General features: G+C 31.4%; 1 long non-coding RNA gene across 1 annotated transcript; it reads left to right on the plus strand.

The window, feature by feature from the left end:
• Nucleotides 1–473: 473 nt before the first annotated feature.
• Nucleotides 474–14,836, plus strand: LOC107450573 (uncharacterized). The gene is made up of 4 exons (XR_001584952.4): nt 474–708; nt 8,314–8,375; nt 11,850–12,014; nt 14,630–14,836. It is a non-coding gene; the product is annotated as an uncharacterized LOC107450573 (long non-coding RNA).
• The last annotated feature ends 62 nt before the right edge of the window (nt 14,837–14,898 follow it).

Below are 14,898 nucleotides of genomic sequence, written 5' to 3' on the forward strand. Positions count from 1 at the left end.
AACAATAAACATTTTTTGTCTTTACAATACCATGAAAATGATTATCATATTTTATTACCAACATCAAACAAATGAATTAAACACCAACTTAAATTTCAATCCCAAGGTGTTCTTTTGATGCTTTTCGAGCAATCCCTCTAAGGTTACACCCCTTTAAAAATTCCACAAAAAAAGGAACTTTTTCTGAGTCATAAGATTGTTGTCTATTATTCGAATTAAAAGCGTATAAAAAGCACTAAAAAGTTTTGAGATAAAACGGTCGGCAAAACGAATGTAGACATAACAATAGGTTGGCTTAGCAATGGGGCCAATGGCAAAAACTATACCCCATTTAACTTTTCTCCGGTTAGATGATAATGTTCGAAAAGTGAATTTATATTTATTACCGGGACGACGCAACCTACAAAGCAGTCCAAAAATTGGAATGTAGTGCCGGTCATAAATTCCTATCACACATAGAAGTTGATTGTTACTTTGAAATTATTAGTTTTTATAAGACACAAACAATAGGTTCGGTTCCCAGTTGTGTAAGAGAGGGTTAAGTGTGAGGGAGAACAAACAAAAAGGGAAGAGTTGAAAGTGTGGAGCGCTTAGAGTCTTTTTAGTTGAAATTTATTCCCTTTGCAAACGCAAACGTTTTCAAACCGTTTCGAGAGTAATAAGCTCTCTCTCGATATAGGAATAATAAAAAGTATATTTTCCTTCCAGGTAAGTATGAGATATTTAAAAATATTTATTAATGATTAAAAAAATTTTAACTTCGCTTCTTCTAATAATAAATAGAGCGTTTAGATTAAAAAAATCTTTTTTAACTTCGTATATTCTAATAATAAATTGGGCGTTTAGAATCCTGTTAGTTGAAATTTATTCTTTTGCAAAATATTTGGAGAGTTATCGTTTTAAAACCATTTAGAGAATACTAAGTTCTCTCTCGATATTGGAATAATAAAAGTTATATTTTTCTTCCGTGTAAGTATGAGATATTTAAATATATTTATTAATGATTTAAATAATCTTTTTAATTCGTAACTGAAAACATTTTAATAATAAATTGAGCACTTAGAGTCCTGTGAAATGAAATTTATTCCTTTGCAAACTATTTGGAGAGTACATTTTTCTCCTTTTGCAAACGTTTTCAAACCATTTAGAGAATACTAAGTTCTTTCTCGATATAGGAATAATAAAAATTATATTTTCCTTCCATGTAAGTATGAGATATTTAAATATATTTATTAATGATTAAAAAAAAATTTTAACTTCGCTTCTTCTAATAATAAATAGAGCGTTTAGAGTCCTGTTAGTTGTAATTTATTAATTTGCAAACCATTTGGAAAGAATTATTTTAATCCTTTTGTCAACGTTTTCAAACCATTTAGAAATCACTAAGTTCTGTCTCGGTATAAAAATTATACTTTTTTTTCATGTAAGAGAGTGTAAGATATTTAAATATATTTATTAATGATTTAAGTAATCTTTTAACTTCGTATCTTATAATAATAAATTGAGCACTTATAGTCCTGTTAGTATAAATTTATTCCTTTGCAAACTATTTGATAGCACATTTTTCTCCTTTTGCAAACGTTTTCAAATCATTTAAAGGATACTAAGTTCTCTCTCGATGTAGGAATAATAAAAATTACAATTTCCTTCCATGTAAGTATGAGATATTTAAATATATTTATAATTGATTTAAGTAATTCTTTACTTTCATAAATGAAAATCTTCTAATAATAAATTGAGCACTTTGAGTCCTATTAGTTGAAATTGTCAACGTTTTTCAAGAATTTTATTCCTTTGTCAACGTTTTCAAATCATTTAGAAATTTCTAAGTACTGCCTCGATTTAAAAATTATACTTTTTTCCTTGTAAGAGAGCATGAGGTATTTAAATATATTTATTAATCGTTTAAATAATCCTTTAACTTCGTAAATGAAAACCTTCTTATAATAAATTTCTCGCTCTAAATAGGAATGATGAAGCTTATAGTTTACTTTCCATGAGTGAAATGATTTTCTTATGATTTAAGTAATCTATTTAAAACTGTACAAAACAGAACCCCAACCTCGTGAAAGTTGAGTTCAGTTACAAGCAAAGAAGTCTCTATGGAAAAAATAGAAACACTAGAATTTCAGTGAAAAAATAGCGAGAGATTTCTATTTTTTATGACAGTTTAAGAAATATTTTCATGTAAATTACATGTGATGTAGTCAGAGCGGTGTAAAGGGGAGGGACAATTGCGTCGGGGCCCAGGACGGCTGACGCCTCGGGGCAGTTTCTTCTTCTTTTTTGGGAAAATGCGAAATGTTTTTTCAAAAGAAAACGGTAGTGTGTTTCTTTATATCTACATGAAAGCTACAATTTTGCTTAAATGTTCTGCAAAAATTTTACTAACTAGAAAAATATGTTTTTCTTTTTTTTGTGCTTTGGGAATAGAGCCTGCAATAAATTTTGTCCTGGAACCCGTAAAACTTTGTTCAACTCTGGATGTATAAGTCTAAATTAAGAATTCCCCTATCTGTTCATCTGTACCCGTGACAGTGACTATGGTAGCGAGGTATAACTTTTTCAAGTAGGGGTGTGGGGTCACTGTTTAAGACTGGTTTTGGCCTCGGGTGGCAAGGGGAAAAGAATATTTTTCTTCGGTGTATCTTGTTTCCATAGCAGCAGATCCTCAGTGGCAGGGGGAGTTATGTGGCAAGGGGAGTTATTACCGTATACAAACTATAGTTATCTTCTACCTCCACTGAATTGCAACTTTCGTGAGACACACATCAAAAGGAAGAGGGTGCCGTATAGTTTGTCTAAAATAAGAACTCCTCCAGATATTCGTCTGAACCTGTGGCGTTGACTGTGGTAACGAGGTATGATTATTTCAAGTAGGGGTGTGGGGTCACTGTTTTGGAGTGTTTTCGGGTCGGGTCGGCTAGAGAAAGGGAATCTCTTCAGTCTATTGTGTTAGTCCTAGAGTGAAGCTACCCTCCCTAAAATGGGCCATTCTTGTTTCCATAGCACCAGAGGGCCTCAGACTTTGTGGCGAGAGGAGTTCTTAGCTTAGACGAACTATACTTGTTAGTTCCCAGTTTTACCCCGCCAGGAGAGATTTTCGAAACAAGACAGAACTATGCCGATTATTGGGTTAAATCCTTATTGCTAGGGTATGAATCTTTAGTAAACGTATAATAATCTGAACTAAAAATATTTTTGTATCTTAAATGAAAAATAAATCAAAATAGCTTATAAACAGGAAAACGTTAGATAGAGAGTTGATACGGTAGAACAAACTTTTCTACACAGACGCCGGGAATAATTACACCAGTATGATAGGTCCTTTTTCTTGACAAATAAAGTGTAATTCATACTTTATCCGTTAAAAAAAAAGACGAATTTCACATCAAAATCGAGATATCCGGTTTTACTCCATTTCCCCCCAACTTGAGCGATATATTCATTGATATATCAATGCCTATTGCTGTGGAGTCGTAGCGTTATTCAGTTTTTATTAGCCATACTGCAATTCACTGTTACAATTGACCATAAAAAAAACAAATGACTTAAAGCAAGTGAACATTAAAGTTATGGAATAACTCCCATTTTTTTCCGTTCGGCATTGTGTAATGCGATAAAAATCGATATTAGGCCGTAAAAATGGTGTTGATATTTACATTTGAAGATCAAGGAGAAAGAACGGTTTATGACAATTTTTTCCAAAAATGACGATGGGGTCACCATCTTTAGTATTTTGAGGACTATTAAGTTTGGTAAATCTATAACACGAAAAATAGGTTCGTCCCTGTTGTTATTACACAGTGAAAATGGGCCGTGCCGTAAAAAAACGGTTTCTTCCCACGCGCAAATTCGTTTTCATTTTGACCCAGCTTTCACGGACATAAATTGTTTTTCATTTGAAATAGTTTAATATTAGCCCCTGTTCTGAAATTCTCTTAAGTGTCCTGATATAGAAATAAGTATACTGGGCTGGAAATTACTGCACTGCCTGAAAAGTATTTTATAGAGTGGCAGACAGTGAAATATCTCAGTATTTTGATTAATTTTGCCAACATTTTAAAAGCTTTACCACGAGAAAGCTAGAGCAAAGTGGCTTTTTATGTAAACTTTTGAATCATTCACATGTAGTGATGCTGTAATTAATTTTTAATCGTATTTACTTGGCAAGAAACCCACATTAACCCTTTCGAAGGCTGTGGGAAGTATACTTCCCACCACTTTCTTACCACTTTTAATTTCGGTTTCCATTTATTCATAACTAGCGTTTGAATAAAATTAGTAACCATTTGTTAGTTTAAAAAAACGTATTAAAGTTACAAGATATATAATTCCTTTTGAAGTTTGTAGCATTTATAAAATTTATTTTATAAATAAAGAAAAATTAAAGTCAATAAGTTCCTAATAGGTCGTGTTAAATATATTTACCACCAAAAAAAAATGGCATTTTTATAAACTAAATGAGTTTTTTTTTCTTATATCAATTACAATTCTTAAAACAATTTCAATTTCAAAAATGCTTTAATTTACCTTTACTAGAAATAAATGGCCCATTGAAGGCTTAAAGCAAAAAATTTACTACCACTAGAAGAAAATTTCTTACAAAGCGTAGAAAGTTGGGTGTATTATAACAGGGATGCCAATTATTGGGTATATTATAACATACATATATTATAGCAGGGACTTGTTGTGTATTTTTCAACGGGAACCTCTGGGTATATTATCACAGGGATGCCAACTTGCTCTGCTTTATGGGTAATATTTTTCTAGTGTAGCAAACTTTATGCTTGAATGTATGACTTTCGATTTAGTGAATTAGATTTAAAGTTATTTTCTTATCCTTGCGCATTAATGATTCAAAACTTCATATGAAATGCCACTTCATTCCAACTACATTTACAGGCAGGATTGTCATCTTCTACGCTTCTTGAGAAAATTTCTCGCAGCGATTGCTAAGTTTATATTTCAGTGTAAGATTCTTTCTTCTGTAAATTTGATTTATCCACACCACTATGTATTAAAAACTCAAAAGTTCTTATCAAACGCAACCTTGTTATATCTTTAGTGATGTTTTTAAAATTTTGGCAAAATTATCAAAAGTTCTGAAATCTTAGGTTTATAATTGTCTACCACTCAATAAAATATTTTATTTTATTTTCTAAATGTTGATGAACAGTTTAATTTTAAGTGTACGACCATTAACGTTCAACTCCGTAGCCTTGTAATTTCGAACCCAACCCAGAAGACAAGGGAACTCCTGGATCAAGCATAAGGAGACATTTGCCTTCTTAGAGGACTTTTGAAGCAGCATTTGTGTTACACAGAGAGTATATTCTATGTCAGCACTGTGATTGGTTCAAACCGGGTGCGGAATTCGCATCGATAAGCCATCTCGGGGTTTCGAACCCGGTTCATCTCATTGGAAGGAGCACGCTCTATCCCCTGTGCCACCGTAGCTTCATTCTGCAGGATTGTGATATTTTTGATTGGGGATTTTGATTGGGGACTTTTTAAAATTAAATGATGCCTAACAGAGGAAATAGTCGCCTTTTTTAAAATCTTATAGTAGACCACTTTTTTCATGAAGCCACTTTTTGTATCTCTTCAATATAAAAAGTCGGAATAAAACGGGCTTAATTTGAAGAATGAGAAAAAAATAGGATTGCAATCTTTCTTTTTTTTTCCATTGCCCACCTGGGTTGACTTTCCTCAATTAGCTTTGATTTTCAAAATGTAATTGCATTTCCTTTGGCGACACTCGTAAAAATATTTTCTTTATTTTTGAAAATTCTATTTTTTTAAAAATTAATTTCTGAAACCGTCGTTGAACAGTCGACCCAATTTTGGGTATACGACTACTAATGTTCACTTTCGTAGACTTGAAACTTTGAACCCAATCCAGAAGACAAGGAAACTCTTGGCTCAATTATTGGAAGAAATTTGCCAACGTGGAGGATTTTTTGATGGAACTAACCCGCATTTGTGTTACACAGAGAGGAAAACAACGAAAACCACCCACGGTTATCCTGATGACTAGGGGACTCTAACCCATGATCTACCATGATTTGAGGATATTTTATTTCAGCACTGTGATCGGTGCCTACCGGTTTCGGAATTCGTATCGACCAGCCATCACTGGGATTCGAAACCGGTTCACCTCGTTGAAAGGCGAACACTCTATCCCCTGAGCCACCGCAACCCTATATAGTCAATTAAATTAAGATTTAATTTTTTATTGTCTGACGACTCAAACTCCCACAAAGGAACAAACAAATAAAAGAACAATTTTTACTTACACCGCTTGTCTCTGAAACAAAATATAAGTAAAATTCATAAGACGACCCAATAATTTTTTTTCTAAATAAACGATTCAGTATATTTTATCTTTGTCATTCAAATTGTCCACGTTTTCATTCAAAATGATACTTTTATGGTTGCCAAAGAAGTTTCATTTAAATAAAAACTTTGGGAACAAGTCCTTGAATGCTTGTGTTCTAAAACAATAGATTCCGTTGCAATAAATCTGAAAACCAACTTCCATGAAAATCCATAATTTAACGTTTTTCCCCTTCTTTAGAAATTACAACTATAGTATGGTCAACTCCATCAGAAATCAAAGATGGCGGAAAATATAGTGTAAATCAATAATCGCATAATATTTATAAAAATTGTCAGCAACTGTGTAAAATATTTTGCAAAAAGTGTAGTGGCTTGCAACCTTGGATGTTTTTTAATCAGTTATTAATTTTTTTCGGGAATGTGGCTATCTTATTTAAACACATTTTTTTCCAATTGGGTGCCTGGGCAAAAAATAAGACAAAAAATTCTCTTTAACAGAACCATTTCAAAAACCAAATAGAAGAGATGGAAGAAAAAACGTTCAAAGTAAAATTATCTCATTTTCAGCTTTATTTCGTGAAGAGTAAAATAAGCTCTTATTATTCTTAGCTATAAAGAGTCCGTCAGTATTTACTTCTACACAGAATAAAAAATAACCCTATATTTTCGAAAATTTTATAAAACTCTTCGTAGACATGCACATTTTAATTTCCCGAAAACAAACTATAATAGCTACAGAGTTCATTTTCAATTGACATGTGAAGAATTAGTGGATAAAGCAGGTAAGTAACATTTTCAGAGGTATTTACTCATCAGGGAAAAATAATATGAGGTAGTTGCATGAATATGGATGTGTTTAAAGTAACAGTTGTTTTAATTTTAATATATCCCTTGCCAACGCCTCCTATAACTGAAAGCCTCCACACGGTTTTTTATAGGTAGTCCGATCAGACCACTGTGAAGGATATCCACTTACCGAACGAGTCATTTAATACAGAATATAGTTGAAAAATTAGAAAGTGGTAGCAAATATATGACTAAAAATTTATTTTATTTATGAATGTTATTGGCTTGCCTTATTCACTTGTCAACCACTACAGATTCAATTCTCAAATACATAAGATAAATTTCTCTCAATTACTTTTATAAAAGGTTTTGGGTACATACGCACAACTGGTCGCTTTTTAAGCAGTCTGCGCAGACTACTTATGAAAGACCGTGTGGAGGCTTCTTGATGTAGGAGGTGATGCCCTTGCTTGCATGGTATTGGCTTGTATTCAAATTGGGTAGAGGTAAATAAAATTAGGCGAGGCATTAGTATCACTCCGGGTAAAAAGATGAAACTGGTAACCAAACTAATTCTTTGTAAGCTGGGTTTCAAAAGGTTGATTTATTTAATTCACCACTACTTCAAAAACAATTTTATATATTACACTTTAAACTAACATTTAATAAGGTGAAATCAAAATAAATTTGTCAAACTTGTAATACTACAACTGTACCATTTTTTAACACGTTCACGCCGGGGTGACCCACCGGTGGGTCATGCTAGATTGTCTCTTCTTGGCAGCGCACCGGAGTAAAAACTGGTAACAATAAATTTCATTTTTTAGTTTTTTTCCGGGAATAATAAAAATCCATAACAACCAATTGATTTTAACGGATGTAATTTTTATATTGAACTGCTTCTTCGCCGTGATAAATTTCCTTACAGTAAATTGTTATTGTTGAGAATAGATTAACTCCTCCCGAATATTATCTAATATTGAAATAGTTCTTCGACTAGTATTTTTTCTTTTTCCGTACCAGTATTTTCACTTTTCCCGGCGTGAACGTGTTAATCCATATGAGAAAAAAACGAGAAATGTGTCATTTCTAATAACGGGTTTTACATGCTAGATAAGAGTTTTAAAAATATATATATATATATATAATTTCTTTGTTTTCTCAAATCTATACATTTTGTTTCAGATACACTTTCGACAAAATGAAAACAAGTCCATCTGGTGCTAAGCCACATACTTCCCACAATGGTAAATTTTTATTACTATAATTTTTATAAATTATAATTCTTAAATAAGTTTATTATATTTATTTATTAATTTATTAATTGAAGAACTTACATCTGGTTCAATTTAAGATGACTAATTCATAAAACTAATTTACATAACTTCTGAATCGGTCATCATTATTGAAATATTATAAAAAGCTATAACCATACCGAACTTAAAATTTAACGTCACATCACCGATATCATTTACCGTCATGTCGATATTTTTGTTTCAGATAAAATGCTTTTTGTAAAGAAACATACATCTAATTCAATTTAAGATGACAAACTCAACTAAAACTTATTTCCATAATTGTAGAATTGGTCAATAGAAGAATAAAGAAAACGTTCATGCAGAACTTAAATGTTACTGTCAATGTCAAGTCTAAGGGAAAATGTGAAATTCTGGCTTAATTATCTCATAAATTTTCTAATCAGTTCTAATTGGCTTTTTATATTTGAAAGTCAAGATGGCACAATTGTTTAGTGGCCTATCACCCCCTAGGGGCCCTTCTGACCAAGCTGTATCACCCATCAAACGCTCTGTTACATAAAGGTAGCCGATTCGTATCCCACAGTAACCCCGGATGTATCTTCGTGATGTCCTTCTCTTAATTGTGTAATCTGTCTTTCTACATATCAAAGACTTATAAGCAGTAGTTATGAAATTGAGCATACAAGCCTCCATGTTTTTTTTTAATTTTTATTTCCAATGAGTTGCACAATCAGTCTTCCCGATGAGCAGACCTAGTGCGCTCTCCAGAAGTGATATCCACTATTTCAGGACCACCACAATGGGTGAGATACCGTTGGCCATGTTAATTTGGACGTCTAATTTCTGCCACACTAGATGGCAGCACCGAGACTCTATTTGGATAGCCTCCATGTATGTTGTGCGTAAATAACAACACCTCCCTAAACCTAGATCAACTATAAGCCTCGGTTATGGGAATACAGAGCTATAAGCTTACGCAAAGCGCTCGTAGCTTTATTCTACAGTACAATACAAAACACCCCCTGTCGAGACAAAATCAAATATCATAGGGGAGGAGATAGCCGAAAAATGTCCTAAACAAGCCCTAATAACTCACAAATAGACTGATGGTAGATAATTGGGCCATTTAAAAAAATTGCACTTTCGATGCTCCATGATTTTACGTAATTTAAATTAATCAAATAAAACTCCAAATAATGTTTTTAAACATTTAAATTAATTTACTATATATTTTTAGTAAATGTAATAGTAAATACATAGAAATTAGTACTTTAAAAATAATGTAAGAGTTATACTTTAACACGTCAGATACAGCTCAATTGTTATGTAACAGCCTTATTTGCCTCTTATTTTACAGCAAATCAACCAACTTTAAAATAAAAAATAATTTTGATTTATCTAGTTGTGAAAATTGTGTTATAAGTATGTAATATACAGCAGAGCTTATCTAATATACTGTTTTAAAATTGCTTTTGAGTAATATTTTAAAAGATTTTAGTGTTGTCCCAGGATTTTTTTTCACTTTGTTACCATAATTATTGTATTATTTCAGTTGAGTAAGCAAAAATGGGTTCCTTAGTACCCTGAGTAGTCTATTATTAGATAATGTATAAATTTCAAAAGTTTTCATTATATTATCGTATTCTAAGAAAATAAAGCTTTGACAAGATAAGGGTGTTTCCCTTTGTTTCTAACATAATTGATTCAAATTTATCGTTCCAATGTTCAGTTTATTTTTTTATTTTTTATGATTAGATCAGATTATTCTTTTTAGTTTTATCTAAACATTTCTTCTTTTCAATTGAACTTCTTCAAGTAAATTGATTAGCAGTTTCTTTTTCCGTCCTTTGTTACTACGATAATGCTAACTTTGTTTATTGATTTTTTTATTTATTGTTTTTTTTACTTATTGGTGTGTTATTTAGTATTTCTTAACATACTAAGTGTATTAATGGAAATATAGGTAGATATTAATATTTTTATGACTAAAATTCATTAATTTGTAATGCACGAACATTTAAAATTTAGGTTTACAGTGTCAGTCCCCCCCCCCTTTTATAGTACACCATGCCAAATAGTATTACGTCATGCCCTTTCCACTCCTTTACCTCCATTTATTAAACTATATTTCTCTACATAATTTAACAGACAGTTAATATAATTTAATTTTGATAATTTACAGTTTAAATTTGACTATAGTGTTAATTACTTACTGTTTCAGGTAACTTATTTTCTTTATTTAAACACTTTTGAGCACACACTCACACATTGATAACAGAGGGGAAATTAAGTTAATATTCCATTTTTTTCTGTTCTAAATCAAAAAGTGTCCTGTTGTTTTAATTTTTACATTCCAATTGCAGTTGAAATTTTTATAGGTATGACAACACCTTAGCGTTTCAATTTTTTGATTACATAATATTTTGAGAAAAAAAAAATTTAAAATGCCTTTTTATTTTGAAAATGATCCATTTACACTAATGGGCAGTATCTGTCGGTCAGGATTGATCGTAATGGTTTAAAATGATCATGATTTGAATAATGAATCCCGATTTAGGTAAATCTCTTCATCACAATCTATCTTTTTTGTATTTGGAAAAAAAAAGAGAATAAAATTTTTAATTAATTATTTTCAAATAAATAAAGCGCTAATATTAAGTCTGAATAGTCTGAATATTAAGTCTGATAATATTAAGTTCAATAAAACGCTAATATTAAGTCTGATAATATTAAGTTCAATAAAACGCTAATATTAAGTCTGAAGAGGAATATAAAATTCGGATTTCATTCTGACAGGAAATAAAATTTTTCGATGTGTTGATTTGACTTTCCTACGTTCCTATAATTATATATATATATATATATATATATATATATATATATATATATATATATATATATATATATATATATATATATATATATATATATATAAAATAAAATATTTCTAAATATTTTATTTTAGAATTTTTCTTCTTTTTTTCTTAATCTATATTACATTTTCCACATGTTTTGTCCAACGTTCCAACATTTTTTTAAATTGGAAAATTAAAAACTGTATTGCAAACATTAAAAAACTATTAAACAATAATTTCTTATAATATTTTAAATATTGTATAAGAATTGTTTCCAGTCTCTTTCAGTCATTTATTTAATGTTTCTTCTACTGCTCATTTCAATATATGTGACTTTTTATACTTCTGAAGCTAAACCTGTTGTTAATATAACAAAATTAACCGCAATACAATCATTGTTTATAATAATTTATGTATTTTATAAGAGTTGTTTTTATTCTATTTCAGACATTGAATTAGTTTTTCTTTTGACACTCATCTTTTTATAAGAGTCTCTTTATACTTACCAAAACTAAACCTAATGTTAACACCATAAAATATACTAGCATGCAATAGCTCTTTATAATAACAGAAATATTATTTCAAAATTGTTCTTATTCTATTTCAGTCATTGAATTCATTTTTCTTCTAATACTCATTTTATTATGTGTGACTTTCCATACTTCTGAAGCTAAGCCTGGACTCTGCTCAGATATTTGCAACAAACTATGTCAGGGTGACTTCTGCCGGTCAATATGCACTTTTTACTGTTAAACTGTTTTTACTGTCTACTGTAAGTATTTTAAGCAAGTAAGTGTGAATTAATATAAGATGAGCGATTATTTAGTCGAAAAAAACACTAAGGTCAAATCCTATTATAGTTCGTTCACCTGGAGTTAGCACTTGGTTCCGCCTACATCACGTGATATCCGACGATACTATTTGGCTATTTTTGGGAGAAGGATGTCAACAACCTGAACAAGGTTGCTATTTGGCGATAGTATGACTAAAATATTTATTTCACAACATTAATGTTCATTTTTTAAACATTAAATATTTCATAAATTTGATGTTATTTCTTCCTTTTGAGTGAATAGTGTCCTTTTTTGCACATTTTGCTGCAATATATATAATTAGCTAGAGTAACGAAAGGTATAATAGCAGATGATAAAGCGTAGTAAGTGACTGAAAAAGAAATCACTGTTGCGTTTGGTGCGCATTACAGGTATTCTCAATTTCAGGCTTGGAGATGTTTTTCCTCTTACCCCCTCGAAAAAGAAATCACTGTTTGCGTTTGGTGCGCATTACAGGTTGTCTCAATTTCAGGCTTGGAGATGTTTTTCCTCTTACTCCCTCGCGGAAATGAACTCTTCGTCCAAGGAGATAGAGCCAAGTGCCAACTCCTGGTGAAAGAGCTATACAAGGCAGTTAACTTTTACGAATTTTCCTCACGATTTTTTTTTTGTTTTTTTGTTTTTAATATTTAACACTTTTGCTATCGATCCCTAGCCAGAGCGAGATGAAATTCTTCCTACGAGCTTGTGTCAATAAGACAGATCAAATGCGAAATAAGTTAGATTATAATATGAATCCCTTTTGAAGGGAGGGGATTCATATTATCATCTAACAAAGGGATTCATATTATCATCTAACTTATTTCGCAAAGATCCCGACAGAAGCACATTATTTATTGAAATAAACTTATTATGAAGTTTAAAAACTAAAATAGTTGCTTAAATAAGAATTGATTTTTTATCTTTTATAAGATTAGAACTTCATCGATTACCACTCTTCAGTGATAGATACAGCATAAAACTTGTATTCAGCTGGCAGCGAACGTGTTAAAATGGAAGCAAAATTTATGCTTTCTTTGCATATTTTGAATTAATATGTTTAATTTAAAATGATTTTTATCACCAATATACACTAGTGAAAACAATGGAAGGGACAAAGGGTTTATTTATTTATTCGTTTAATTATTTATTTTTAATAAAAAATAACAATGCAAATAAAACTAAGCAAGTCCAAAATATCATCCGACATATCTAACATAAGACCAATATTTGGGAGAACAAAATGGGCGCAGCCTATACCTACACTGGTCACTTGTCCAGCGCAGCAGCTAACAGTCAGCGAAAAACATGTCTAATAGGGTGCCTGGAGTCATGGTGGCTGAGCGGATACAGCTTTCGCCTTCCAATCAGGTAATACCAGCGATAGCTGGTTGATATGAAATCCGCACCCGGCTCGCACTGACCTCAGTGGTGACGTAAAATATCCTCAGTGGCAAACGAATCATGAATTAGAATCCCATGGGTTAGAGTAGAGATTTTCGTGGCTTTCCTCTCCATGTAACGCAAATGCGGGTTTGTTCTATCAAAAAGTTCTCCATGAACACCGACCACAGTGCTGATGTACCATATCATCAGTGGTAGACAGATCATGGGTTAGAATTCCCTTGCCATAAGGCTATCTTATGGTTATATATATCATTATTCATCATTATAGTCATTATAGTTTATATAGTTATATAAACTATATCATTATAGTTTTTCATCATTATAGTTTTTCTTCTCATATAACGTAAACGCGAGTTGGTTGCATCAAAAATTACTCCACAAAGGCTAGTTTCTCTCAATACTTGATCCAGGAGTTCCCTTGTACTCTGGATTGGGTTCAATGTTACTAGGCTGCGGAGTTGAACATTAGTAGTTGTAAACCCAAAATTGGGTCGACTGTTCAACGACGGTTATAAAATAAAATAAAATAATAGGGTGTATGATCGACTCTAACAAGTACACAACTCTCGCATTGGTTTTTCATACTGTCCTCTTCAATTCCTGTGGCAACCGCACCCTTTCTTGCCCCAAAGAATCCTTAAGCTCATCGATAATTGTTTGAGCTGGTCTTCGAGCTGTAATTGAGCATCCAAGAGCATCACATACGCGTTCAATGGGATTGAGCTCAGGGAACATCGCTGGTCACTCCAATCGTTGAATCTTTCGATTGAAGGTATATCAAAGCAATTTTTTTGCCAGAAATTAATAGTTATAGATGCTTAGAACATACTCTTAAATGCAGGAGAAATTTTTAAAAAAGTTACTTTTAATTTATGAAATTTCTTTTCATTTGAAATATACCAGAAAATTGGGTTAGAAGACAAAACTGTTATGCTAATATGGTTCAAAACATATGCAGCACATTTTAACAGCACTATTTACTTCTGAAAGAAAGATATAAATTTTATTAAACAGCGAATGGTTAATTTATTTACTTTGCTAAACAATTATTGTGTTTTATAATTTTTCCCATTAGTTAACGCTAATCCCGAAGGACACTTTTTTTTAATGTGTTTGGCAGATTTACTTATCTCATGAAAGAATAATTGTATTTTATGTTTGTTTTCAGCTAATTAATAATAATCACGGATGAGAAAGATGTTAAATCAGAAGCTATGTCAGAAAAGAAGAGATTTTTAAGATAAAAAATCCAGATGCAGTGCATTTACCATTATGTTTTTAATTTTTTTCATTGTTAAATAATCAACAACATGTGACTAATTTATTTGTTTGTTTCATTTTAATAAAAGTTTCATTTAACCTATGTGTTTATTAGTTATTTACATCGATTAAGCAATAATACCTTATAATAAGCAACACCCTCTAGACCAGACAATT

Source organism: Parasteatoda tepidariorum, chromosome 12 (genome assembly GCF_982258835.1).
Source record: "Parasteatoda tepidariorum strain Cologne lab strain chromosome 12, Ptep-v5.0, whole genome shotgun sequence".
In the NCBI taxonomy this organism is placed as follows: Eukaryota; Metazoa; Arthropoda; class Arachnida; order Araneae; family Theridiidae; genus Parasteatoda; species Parasteatoda tepidariorum.